Below are 11,396 nucleotides of genomic sequence, written 5' to 3'. Positions count from 1 at the left end.
TCTGGCACATCTTGCAGGCAGGTCACCACTGTAGATTGAAGGGTTTGTAGCTGGGTTGGTGTTTATGGTTCTCCTTTGGTAGCGTGCAGAGGACCTTCCAGTACATAAAGACTAGGCCATAGGGGTGAGGGCTCTAGGTCGGCACCAGTTCAATTTCTCCTTGTTTAATGAGTTGTGTGGGTGTCATTTTTCAGACATAGGGTCTTGCTGTTGTTTTCTGGAGAGCAAACCATAGCCTGTGCAACAACCTGTGTTGTTTGGGGGTTCCCATGGGACCCCTTTGGCCAACAACTGGATTGGATATAAGCCTTCCTGGCACTGAAGCTTCATTTGGTGGTAAGAGATGTCCAGTTGAGGCTCTGTCTCTCCTGTCATTTGGCAATTTCATTTCGATTGCCTCCATAAATGTATATACTTGGGAAGCTTCTACTGTATTAGGTTTCCAAACAACCCCTCAAAGGGCCCTTAATTTTCTCTGCCTCCCCCTGTATTCCCTCCCTCATCCCCCTCGGCCTTCCCCTCTCTGTTTGATTCTCCCATTCCAGCTGCCACACCCAGTCATCCGTGACTATCTATTCCCTTCTACTCTACTCTCTTCCCCTTTTGTCCCCCCACCCCACTCTGTGGCTGTACAGATTGCAGTTTTATCATCTTTGACTTAACAGCTAATATCCACATATAAGTAAGAACATACCATATTCGTCTTTCTGGTTTTGAGATAACTCACTTGGGATGATTTTTTCTGATTCCACCCATTTACCTTTGCATTTCATGATTTCATTGTTTTGCTGTCTTAACAGAGGAGCAATCTTCCGTTGTGTTAATGTACCACATTTTCTTTATACATTCACCCAGTGACACACGTCTAGGTTGTTTCCAATTCCTGGCTATTATAAATAGGGCAGCAATGAACGTTGCTGTGGGTAGGATGAAACATCCTTTGGGTATACACCCAACAGCAGCATAGCTGGATCTTGAGATAGATCGATTCTCATCTTCCTAAGGAACCACCACACTGATTTCCATTGTGCATGTACAAGTTTGCACTCCCACCAGCAAAGGATGAGTGTTCCTTACTCCACATCCTCCCCAGCATGAGCTGTCATTTGTCTTATTGATCTTGGCCATTCTCACTGGTGTAAGATGAAATCTCCAAGTAGCTTTGATTTGCATTTCCCTGATGGGTGAGGATGCTGAACATTTCTCTAAGTGCTTCTCCACCACTTGAGTTTCCCCTTTTGAGAATTCTCTATTTCGATCTGTACCCATTTTTAATTGGTTTTTTTTTCTTGATATCCAATTTTTTGAGTTCTTTATGTATTTTGGATATTAGCCCTCTATAAATGTGCAGTTGATTAAAAAAAAAAAAACACCTCCTTCTGTAGGCTGACTCTTTGTCCACATGATGGTGTCCTTTGCCATGCAGAAACTTTTCATGAGTTTCATGAGGTCCCATTTAATTAATTGTTCATCATAATGCCTGTGCTAATGGTGTTCTGTTCAGAAATTCTTTTCCTGCACCAATGAGTTCAAGACTGTTCTCCACTTTCTCTTCTGTCAGGTTCAGTGTATCTGGTTTTATGTTGAGGCCTTAGATCCATTTGGAATTGATTTTGTGCAGGGTGATAAATATGGATCTATTTGGATTCTTCTACATGAAGCCATCCAGTTTGACCAGCACCATTTATCGAAGATGCTGTCTTTTCTTTCTTTCTTTCTTTCTTCCTTCCTTCCTTCCTTTCTTTCTTTCTTCTTTCCTTTCTTTCTTTCATTTTTTTGTAAACAGTCTATATTTCTGGCTTCTTTATTTCTTTATCAAAACTCAGGTGTCTGTAGGCATGTGAATTTATGTTTGGGTCTTCAATTCACTTCTACTGACCAATGTGTCTATTTTGGTATCAGTACCATGCTGGTTTCATTACTATACCTCTGTAGTACAATTTGAGGCTGGGGATGGTGAGACCTCCAGCAGTGTTTGATTATTCAGGATTGATTTAGATATCCTGAGTTTTCTATGCTTCCATCTGAAGCTAAAAATTGTCCTTTCAATGTCTGTGGAGAATTGTGTTGGAATGTTGATGGGGACTGCATTGAATCTGTAGATTGTGTTTGGTACCATGGCTATTTTCACTATATTAATCCTACTGATCCATGAGCATGGGAGATCTTTTCATCTTCTGGTATCTTCTTTAGTTCTTAGAGTTTGTATCGCCTAACTGTTTTGCTTGCTTGGTTAGAGTTACTCCAACATATTTTACATTTCTTGAGACTATTGTGAAGGGTATTGTTTCCCTGATTTTTTTTCTCAGTCTGTTTGTCATTTGTATATAGGAAGGCTACTGATTTTTGTGAGTTATTTTTGTACCCAGCTACTTTGCTGAATTTGTTTATCAGCTATAGAAATATCCTGGTGGAAATGTTACAGTCACTTATGTATACTATCATATCATCTACAAATGAAGATACTTTGATTTCTTCCTTTCCAATTTGTATCCCCTTGGTCTCTTTCAGTTGTTTTATTGTTCTAACTAAGACATCAAGTACTGTATTGAATAGATGTGGAGAAAATGAACAACCTTGTCTTGTTCCTGATTTTAGTGGAATTGCTTTGAATTTCTCTCCATTTAAGTTGATGTTGGCTATGGGCTTGCAGTAAACTATATTTATTATGTTAAGGTATGTCTCTTGTACCCCTAATCTCTCCAGGATTTTCATCATGAAGGGGTATTAGATTTTGTCAAAGGCCTTTTCTGCATCTAATGAGATGATCATGTAGTTTTTGTCTTTTAGTTTGTTTATATGGTGGATCACATTTATTGAGTTACATATGTTGAATCATCCCTGCATCTCTTGGAAGAAGCCTGCTTGATCATGGTAGATCATCTTTTTGGTGTGTTCTTGGATTTGGTTTGCAAGTATTTTATTGAAAGTTTTTGCATCTATGCACATAAGGGAAACTGATCTGTATTTCTTTTTTGTTGGGTCTTTATGTGGTTTAGATATCAGGGTAACTGTGGTCTCATAAAATGAATTGGGCAATGTTCCTTCTATTTCTATTTTGTGAAATAATTTAAGGAGTATTGGCATTAACTCTTCTTTGAATCTGATAGTAGTCTACACCCAAACCATCTGGCCCTGGGCTTTTGGGGGGACGCAGGGGGTGCTGGGTAACTCTTAATGACTGCTTCTATTTCCTTGAGGGTTATGGGTCTTTTTAAATTAGTTATCTGATCTTGATTTAACTTTATTAAGTGGTATTTATTGAGAAAACCACTCATTTCTTTTAGGTTTTCCAATTTGGTTGAGTACAGGTTTTAAAGAATGCCCTTAGGGTTCTCTGGATTTCCTCAGTGTCTGATATTATGCCTTCATCCCTAGGTTTGCTCATTTGGATCTTCTCTCTCTGCCTTCTAGTTAATTTGGAGAAGGGTTTGTCAATCTTACTGGTTTTCTCAAAAAAGCAATTCTTTGTTTCATTGGTTATTTGTATTATTTTTGTTTGTTTCTATTTTGTTGATTTCAGTCCTGAGTTTAATTATTTCTTGTGTTCTACTCCTTTGGGGTGTAGAATTATTTCTTCTTTTTGTTCTAGATCATTCATGAGTGCTGTTGTTAGTACGGGATCTCTCCAGTTTCTTCATGTATAGGCACTTAGTGCTATCCGCTTGCCTCTTAGAATTGCCTTCATCATGTCCCATAAGTCTGGATGTCCTGTTTTTATATTCATTCAATTCTAGAACATTTTTAATTTTTTCTTAACCTCTGTATTAGTCAATTTTTAAGTTTTTCCTTCAGTAGTAAATTGTTCAGTTTCCCTGAGTTTGCAAGCTTTCTGTCGTTTCTCTTGTTGTTGATGTCTAGCTTTAATGTGTGGTGGTCAGATAGAAGGCAGGATGTTGCTTCAATTTTCTTGTGTCTGTTGAGACTTGCTTTGTGTCGGATCAGGTCATCAACTTGGAGAAACTCCCATGAGCAGCTAAGAAGGTACATTCTTTTGTGCTTCTGTGAAATGTTCTGTAAATATCTGTTAGGTCCCTTTGGCTTGAAATGTCAGTTAGCTTCAGTATTTCTCTGGTTAGTTTTTGTCTGAATGACCTTGTCTGTTGGCAAGAGTGGGATATTGACGTCTCCCACTATCAGTGTGTGAGGGCCAATATGTGGTTTAAGCTGTAGTAGTGCTTCTTTTGCAAACTTGGGTGCCCTTGTGTTTGGGGCATAGATGTTAAGAATTGAAAAATCTTCTTGGTGGATTTTTCCTTTGATAACTATGTAGTGTCCTTCTCTATCTCTTCTGATTAGTTTTGGTTTGAAGTCTTTTGTTAGATATTAAAATGGCTACACCAGCTTGCTTCTTAGAACCATTTGCTTGGAATATCTTCTTCAACCCTTCACCCTGAGGTGATTGATGTCTATCCTTGATGTTGAGGTGTGTTTCTTGGATGCAGCAAAAGGATGGATCCTGTTTTCATGTCCACTCTGCTAATCTGTGCCTTTTTATTGGGGAACTGAGACCATTGATGTTGACAGACATCATTGAGCAGTATTTGCTGATTCCTGTTATTTTGTTCTTCTGGTTTGTCCTGACTGCTCCCTTTTGATGCGCTGGTCTGGGATTATTTGTTCCTTGTGTTTTCTTGGGTGTAATTAACCTCTTCTGATTGAGGTTTCCCTTCTAGTGCTTTCGATAGAGCTGGGTTTGTAGATACATACTACTTAAATTTGGTTTTGTATTGTAATGCCCTTCTTTCTCCATCTATTGTGATTGAAAGTTTTGTGGGTATTGTAGTCTGGACTGGGTCGGCATCTGTGGTCTCTCAGAGTTTGTAAAACATCTGTCCAGGCCATTCTGTCTTTTAGAGTCTCCACTGAGAAGTCGGGTGTAATTCTAGTAGATCTACCTTTATATGTAACTCAGTCTTTTCCCCTTACAGTCTTTAATATTCTTTCTTTGTTCTGTACACTTAGTGTTTTGATTATTATATGCCAAGAGGACTTAACTTTCCCGGCCCAGTCTCTTTTGTGTTCTGTATGCTTCTTGTACCTGATAGGCACCTCTTTCTTTTGGGAAATTTACTTCTATTTTGTTGAAAGTATTTCTATACCTTTGGCTTGGTTTCTCCACCTTCCTCTATTCCTATTATTCTTAGATTTGGTCTTTTCGTAGTGTCCCAGATTTCCTGGATGTTTTGTGCCTGGAGGTTTTAGATTTAACACTTTCTTTGACTGAGGTCTCCATGTCTTCTACCTTGTTCCCAGTGCCTGAGAAGCTCTTTCCATCTCTTGTATTCTGTTGCTGAGGCTTGCCTCGGAGGTTCCTGATCCAGTTCAGTTCCTAATGTCCCTTAGTTTGGGTTTTCTTTATTGAACGGTCTCGAACTCTTCTGTTCGTTCCTTTCTACTGGCTGTGTTTTCACAGATTTCTTTAAGGAATTTGTTTGTTCCCCCTTTCAGGGCCTCTAGCATATTCATAAAGCTATGTTAAGGTCCTTGTCTTATGCTTCAACTATGCTGCCTTTCTCAAGGTTTACTGCAGTCGGGTTCCCAGACTCTAGTGAGAACACACTGTTCTGCTTGTTTTGATTGTGTTTTTATACTAGCGTCTAAGCATCTGGGGTTGGGATGATCGTAAGTGCTGATATCTGGTCTTGTCTTTATTGGGAGTGATGCTTGGGAATGGGAATGGGCTAGAAGAGGGTGGGGGGAGCTGAGGGGAGGGAGGAGGGAGGAATTCTACCAGAATCTGCTTAGTCCCCTGGGAGTGGGGGCAGAGAGGGAGGGGAGGCCGCAGCAGGTAGTCTGCTACAGAGCCGGGGGTAGGACGGAGGGGGTGGGCAGGGGTTGGATTTGGAAGCAAGAAGGGAGAGGTGAAGCTCTGCAGTTAGGCTACCTGCCGCCCTGGCCTGTGTCAGGCAGAGCATTTTCAAATGCTTAGTACTGCAGCTGCCAGTGTGGTGAATTGGGCCTGACTAGTTGTGCTTAGGAACTGCTAACATAGCAAAGCTTTTGGAGAACTTATTCTAAGGGTTTTTTTCTTCATATTTTAAGAAAGAGACATGATTACAAAGATGAAAATATTGCATGAAATTCTGCAGATTGGCTTATATGAAATAAATTCCAAAATATCAGTGCTTTGTGAAAAGGTTGTGCATATGGTTGCCGTGCCTCTGTTCCGATGTCCAGGGCAGCAGCCCAGCTCCACCTTTCCCTCTGAGTCTAAGATGTCTTCATCAGGAGCCAGAGACAACAGCTGGCCCTGGGGGGTCCAAGCTACGTGGATGAAAAGCCGGCCTCACTATTAAGCTAGGACGTGGAGAGCAGAAGTAGAGAGTGTGCGGAAACAGCTCTCAGCAGGAGGCAGCAGCTCACCCAAGGGCGGCAAGGGCTCCACCTTCTCCCGGGTGTGCTCCCTGCACACCCAGACTTCCAGCCCGCAAGGCCAGCGTCGGCTACAGAACAAGACCCTGCCTCGACAACCCAAGGATGTAGCTCAATGGTACACAGCTTGCCTGGCATACTGAATTCCATCTGCAGCATCACAATTAATTAATTGAAGTCTGTGCTTTTAAATGCCACACTTACAACAATATAGATACTAAGATCCTGAAAATTTTCAAAGTGGTATGACTCGTAAGATATTGACTTATTAAGTTTAGTATTGCCGTAAGTAGGGGAGAGGAATGTGTATATTTCTTATTCTTACACTTAAGCCTTCTTTGGACAGGCAGGGTGCTGTACACTGGTTGCAGTGTGACATGACAATCCTTTTCAAGGGCCTGGAGTGACTTGTGATCACACTGATTTTCACCTCAGTATCCCACACATTTCTCTCCTCGGTTGTTTTTTTTTTTTTTTTTTTTAATGCTTTCTTTAATCCTGGTGTATGTTCTTTCTTTTCAACTAACATACAATCTTCTCACTCTACGTGAGGCACTGAGTGAGGTTGTGGTGGATAAAATGGTGCATCAGAGCCTTCTGGCCAGCAGACTAGGTAAAATGTTTATCTTCCCAAATATTTCTAATACTATTATACTATATGATATACGTACTGGATACTATACTAGTATTCAGCTGAGGGGTGCTGAGGGCCAGGCAGCAGGTGAGGGGCCAATAAGCCTTCTTGGGAGGTTTCAGTCTCCAGGAGAAAACAGGCCTGGTTACCATGGGAAAGGAGGTGCGTGGCACAGCTGGTAGGGAAGGAACCAGAAGACGGGGCATCTTTCGAAGCTATGGAGCCCGGGTTCAGCAGAAGAGAGGGACATCTTCACAGAGGAGATGGGGGAAGCCCTAGACGTGTGTCAGGGGCACCTGAAGAGCAGTGGGAGAAAAGGTAAATCAGACCTCAAAGGGAACCTCTTTTCTTTCACATATAAAGTCACTATCCCTTTGGAAATTCTTGCACATGCCTTTGTAACAAGCACAGAGGAACTGCTTTTCCTGACAAACACTGAGTCTTCACTTGGGACCACAAGGAAACCGGAAGCAGGACGAAAGCCAGGGGCCTCCGCCCCCTCTTTGTGTCTGTCTGCTTTACGCCAGGTCAGACACCTGCTTATCTCTGTGCAGGTACAATAATCACCGGAGAGTCTGTCTGTCTTCCTCGCCAGTCTCCTCTCCTTGCAGGGCTGAAGGCACAAAGATAAGTCACTGTCCTAAACTGCAGTCACTCCGCATCTAGAAACAAATCCGTACAGGACAGACCATCCCAAGATGGAAACAATTACCTCTGCTGAAGAGCCTTCACCCTGGAGGACATCATCTTGTCAGAAGCAGATTGGTCCCCTCAGGTGATGACAGCAATTAACAGATTAATAATTTATCAGACCTCTTGCAGAACCAGAGCTGAGACAGTGATGGGCAGGACCATACCTTACTAGGACTTGTTAATTATGCATACTTTTTTTTTTTTTTTTTTTTTTTTTTTTTGCCTTGACACAGGGTCCCAGCATGTAGCCTGGCTGGCCTGGAATTCACCATGCAGACCAGGCTGGCCTTGAACTCACAAGAGCTCGACCTCCCTCTGCCTTAGTGCTTGGGTTAAATGTGTGCACCACCCGCCTGACGAGGCAGAATGCTGGCCACCTGCCCCAGTTCAGCCTCGGTTGAAAACAAAAGCTCCTACTGATGCCTTTTAAGATGAACTCAGGGTCTCTAGTTTGCTCCTCTTCCCAGTGGCATTGGTTAAAGTCCTTTTTCTGTTTTTCACCATTGTTCCTGTCTTTGATTGGCATATCGGGACAGGTGGCTAAACCTGTGCTTGCGCCCTGGAACTCTGATTACACTTTGGCAAGATTTCTTTTGCTCTGTTATGATTTGGTTGTTTGTTTTGATTTGGTATTTTCTAAGGCAGGGTGTGAAGTCCAGACTGACCTCCAGTTCCCTAGGTGGCTGGGCATGACCTTGAACTCCTGATCCTCCTACATCTGCCTCCCAGATGCTGCAACGACAGACCTGTGTCGCCACACTTGGCTCTTGATTCTTTCTTTTCTTATTGAAATGCTTTTTCGTTTTCTCTTTACTCTCAGGCATATGTTCTGATTCCCCACACCACTCCCCTCATAGAGTCACCAAAATCCTATGCAGTTTGCCCATGTGCCTTAAATACATGTCATTTTTACATGTGGAGGACCACGAGAAAGAGAGAGAAGCAGGAACCTAGGTGAACGTAGCCGATTAAGGAAGGCCCAGGTGCACAGGGCAGCCTGGGCTGGGAAAAGTATTGCTTTTTAATACTTGAACACAACATGGACTATTTTTCTTCATTGCAAATATCCACTTCTGACTTTACGTGTATGTTCATGTGTGCACATGCATGTGGGGGCAGGGGCCATTGGGGATGGAGGCTAGAGGCTGAGGCTGCTGTCTTTTCCAGTCACTGTCCCCCTTATTTTTTGAGACATGATCTCTCACTGTCTGGAGCTCACCAATTTGGCTGGACTAACCGTCCCGCAAGCCCCAGGGACTCTCCCGTCTCCCTCTCCCCTCACTGGGATTACAGGCATGAGCCACCACGCAGGGCTTTTTACCTGTGTACCAAGGATCTGAATTCGGGTCCTTGTGCCTGGGGCAACAGCACTGACTGTGTCTCTTGATTCTCCCCTAGCTTTTACTTCTTCACTGAAAAGGTTAGTTTACTCTGCAACTTATATTTTGAGGCATCATGGATTTCTTAAGTGCCTCCTATGTGCTTAAAATCATATTTCAAGCCCAAAATTCCACCAAGTGTGGGAATACAAACCTGTAATCCCAGCATTTGGAAGGTAGAGGCAGTAAAATCCAAGACAGGATCTCCTGGGGTAGGGGCACTGTTTGTATCCCCTGATGGGGGGAGGCCGAGCTGAGGGATCATCTGGGGATCCAAATCTTTTTGGAACTATCTTTTGTTTTTCGCTTTTTTTGTTTGTTTGTTTCTGTGGTGCTCTGGACTGAATCTAAGGCTTGCACAGCATGCTAGGCAAGTGCCCTGCCACTGAGCAATGGCCCAGCCTCCTTTCTGGTTTTGTTTTGAATTGGGATTCTCACCAAATTGCCCAAGCAGGCCTTGAACTCCTGCTCCCCAGTCTTGGCCTCCTGAAAAGTTAGGATTACAAGCCCGTGTGACCATGCCCAATTTGAAATGTTTTTCAATGTGATCAGACCACGTCATTATATCTGGAGAGAGGCAGCCTTGAAGCCAGGTGTGAGGAGATGAAGGGACGGTAATGCGGTGGTTTGAATAAGAACACACACACACACACACACACACACACACACACACACACACACCATAGCTCATAGATTTGAACGCTTACTCACCAGGGAGTGGGGCTATTTGAAAGGATTAGGAGGTGTGGCCTTGTTGGAGGAAGTGTGTCATGGGGGGGGTGGTGTTTGAGGATTTCAAAAGACCAAGCCAAGCTCTCTCTGCTGCTGCTCCAGTACCATGTCTGCCTGTGTGCCACCATTCTTTCTGCCTTGATGATAACGGACCAAACCTCTGAAACTATAAGCCAGCCCCAATTAAATGCTTTCCTTTACAAGAGTTGCTGTGGTCATGGTGTCTCTTCACAGCAATAGAAAACTCTCCGTGTGGATAGGGCCTGACAAAGCCAGCCAGTCTTTGGAAAGAGCCAAATACAAGTGGTAGCTTTGCAGATCCGCCTTCTCACTGGAGCCTCTGACCCAGAGAGCCTCAGACCCAGGCGGACTCTGAGGGAGGGCGTTGGATACAGCTTTAATAGTTCAGTGTTCCAATGACTGTGCCGCAGAGTGGGTGAGCATCGTCTGTCTCACTGCTGGCTGCTGACTAAGCCCTTGCAGCATGGGAAGAATAGATTATATCCTGGCAGTCCAGTCCTTTATCTATGTTTACAGAAGAAAGAGAGCCCAGGAGGCAGGCCAGCAAGAGACAACAAAAGCCAGGTAAGCCAGTTGACCAGACATGGTAACTTTTTTTCTTTTTTCTTTTTTTTTTTTTTTCCACTTGTAATCCTAGCATTTGGGAGGCTAAGCTAAAAGGAATAGGAGTTCAAAGCTAGCCTGAACCTCAAAAGTCCTGAGGCCACTCTAGATTATGTAAAACCCTGTCTCAATAAACAGCAAGGAGCTGGGGGATGGTGTGGTGGGTAAAAGCATTCATCCCACCAATCTGACCATCCAAGTTTGATCCCCAGAACCCACAAAGAAAACTGGTACAATAGCAGATACACCAGAAACCCGACTGCTGTGGGATGGTCTGTATGTCAAATTACTCTGATTGGTCAATAAATAAAACACTGATTGGCCAGTGGCTAGGCAGGAAGTATAGGCAGGACTAACAGAGAGGAGAAAAGAAAGAACAGGAAGGCGGAAGGAGTCACTGCCAGCCGCCGCCATGACAAGCTGCATGTGAAGATGCCAGTAAGCCATGAGCCACAAGGCAAGGATTTATGGAAATGGATTAATTTAAGCTATAAGAACAGTTAGCAAGAAGCCTGCCATGGCCATACAGTTTGTAAGCAATATAAGTCTCTGTGTTGACTTGGTTGGGTCTGAGCGGCTGTGGGACTGGCGGGTGATAAAGATTTGTCCTGACTGTGGGCAAGGCAGGAAAACTCTAGCTATACCCAACCTCAGCCAAGTGGGATGGCAGAACTAACTCCTGCCCTGGCCTCTACATAAGCATCAAGGCACACGTGCACATGCAAATGCACACACTAAATAAATAAATTACACATATACACAATCTATATAATGTGTGTGTGTGTGTGTGTGTGTGTGTGTGTGTGTGTGTGTGTGTGTGTAGTGCTACAGCAGATTGGAAGAGGATCCTTCCCCACACTTGGACTTTGGGTTTGGCCACAAGAATAGTTTTCACTAACTGGAAATGGGACATAGCTAAGGCTTAAAATGTGCTGTGTGTTAGGGCTTGCCCACTCATA

This window comes from Peromyscus maniculatus, chromosome 3 (assembly GCF_049852395.1).
Source record: "Peromyscus maniculatus bairdii isolate BWxNUB_F1_BW_parent chromosome 3, HU_Pman_BW_mat_3.1, whole genome shotgun sequence".
Lineage (NCBI taxonomy): Eukaryota > Metazoa > Chordata > Mammalia > Rodentia > Cricetidae > Peromyscus > Peromyscus maniculatus.
The sequence above is the reverse complement of the archived record's forward strand: the minus strand, read 5'-3'. Positions refer to the sequence as shown.